Genomic DNA, 2,470 nt, shown 5'->3' on the forward strand with positions numbered 1-2,470 from the left:
TCAGCTTTTCTGTCTTTATTTCTTCTACAATTTGCAGTAACCATTTAACAGTAGCACCCGCGAACTAAAGTCAAGCAATTATGCTGAAAAGATAATTAAGAACTCCTTGAGGCCTTATTCACTTTTTCGTTATGTCTGATTGTATTGAACTGCAGAAAAAATCCTAAGCTTATCTTTCCTACGTTCATTCCCAGATGCCCCATGAAATGATCAGCTGAAAGGAGCATAATTTAAGGAAGTATTAATGCTGCAATAATGAGAGAATGCCAAAATAGAGGATCCTTCAATGCTTGTGGAGAATTGGATGTGCTGGTGGCTTAAATCACGTTCTTGCATATTCAGTTACATTGTCAATAACATTCAAAGTGTATGCAAGTCTTTAAGACAACTATCCCCACATTACAGTTCTGCCAATGGATTCTAAGACAGACTGAAGAAGAACCACAGTTTACAGCCTGCATTAAATGAGGTAAGTGAGATGATAAATTACCACAGTAATCACTTGCGGACTGATACACAAATCTTCAAGCAATCAAGAAAGTGAGGCATCCAATCACTTTAGTATCGATGTGCATGCAAAAATTATGGGTGTCAGCTCATAAGCCCATACACTCTAATGGACAAATTAACAAGTACTGTTCATTGCTAATTCCTGTGTGACTGATCACCGACACTATTGCAGAAAGTTAATCTTGCAGAAAGACAATGGGTCTGATTTATGTGTGACCAGAAATTACCCCATTTTCTATTTCGCGTACAACAGTACCTAATACTACCATTAAACAAAAGATGCATTGGTTGAGGAGGTTCAGTAGCTTAGCCTCTTTTTCTACTTGACCATGATCCCATATATATCTTGCTTATGGGTATGTTTAAAGCCACTGGTATATCTCACACCCACTGATGATGAACACATGTTAGAAGAGCATGTGTTCCAAATGAGCATTACAATATCTGCCATATGTGTTTCTGAGCATTTGTGGTTCTTTGAGAAGTATGGCTGGAAGAAAGTATGTAGTGGCAAAAGACAACTGGCTGTCACAGGACAGAATAACCTTTATCTCAAGTAGTATTTGTTTCCAGATTTACATTTACAGGAGGTTTTTTTTTCTTTTTTTGTTTCGTAATTTTTGGCAGTACTGCCACCTGTAACATTACGGAGCAGTTTTTTAAAACAACTTCTACATATCTCCTGCAGTTTCTGGCGGAAATTGTTCAAGCAGGTGCCACTGGTAACAACCAATCCATGTGTGTGTCCACATACATTGCACCTAACTCTCTGTGGGGCATGTGGTTGGATATGCCTTAGTTCTTCCATTTGTCGAGGTTCCATTTCCTGTATTCTATCAGTTTGTTCGAACAGGTCGACTCCAACTGAGATGATCAAGTCTCAGAGCTATTGATCTCCCTGCAGAGTATCCAAAACTTTCAGAGCTACTGATATTCTGACAGTTGCAGTTTTCTGCATAATCGTAAAGGTCTTTTTGACCTGGTCCTAATAGGGCTGAAGAGGGGCTCACCGTACAGGATTGAGGAACTATTAGTCATGCAATGGATATAGCCAATCTGATGGAAACTGAAAAAAAAAGAAATTGCTTGCATGCTTGGTTAGGCAAGGCATTTAATGTTTTCATGATGTGAGAGATTCGATTTTAAAAAATTTTGATATTGACTTGACAGTCATCCTGCGATGGTGGTTTATGACTGAAATGTTAGATGATATATACACTGCTGGGGTGGGGGGGGGACGACATCAGTTTTGATCTGACGACATCATATGTCACCTGGGAGATAGTAGATGTACTGACAATGGATTCAACATCGTCCGCCAACTCATAGCGTAGCGGTATAGCTTCCAGACTGCTATCTGTCTCTCCCATTTAATAGTGAATTCTCACAGCCAGAAGGTTCAGAGTGGTACAAATGTGTGAAGCAAGCTGGCAACCATGCCAAGGACGCTCACTCATGGTTCCCATAGCCAACTGAGTGAGTTTGGAAGTGGTCAAATTGTGGCCTTCTGAGTGGCAAGATGGTCCTTTCAGAGAATTGCTACACAAATTGGATGTGCTAAGTCAATTGTGCAATGATACTGGTATCACTGGTCACATGGACATTCTCCAGGGCCATAGGTGAGATTCTGGGTGTCCATGTAGCGTGGATTGTAAGGGTGGCAGTGACGGATCATACAGCTACGACAGCATAGATAAGAGGGCGTATGAGCCCAGACATGTCAACATGAGCTGTTGGGAACTGGTTATTAGCAGTGGGACTACGAGCATGCATATCTCTAGCCCATTTTCCACTCATACCACAGCTTCGACGTGCATGGCTCGACTGGTGCCATCGGAGTGTCACTTAGAAGATGAAATGATGCACCATGGTCTTCAGCAGTGGAAGCAGATTTTGCTTGCACACAAGTGTTGGTCATTTATGTGTGCAGCATAGACCTAATGAGTGCTGTAGTAGAGTA

Source organism: Schistocerca piceifrons, chromosome 3 (genome assembly GCF_021461385.2).
Source record: "Schistocerca piceifrons isolate TAMUIC-IGC-003096 chromosome 3, iqSchPice1.1, whole genome shotgun sequence".
Lineage (NCBI taxonomy): Eukaryota > Metazoa > Arthropoda > Insecta > Orthoptera > Acrididae > Schistocerca > Schistocerca piceifrons.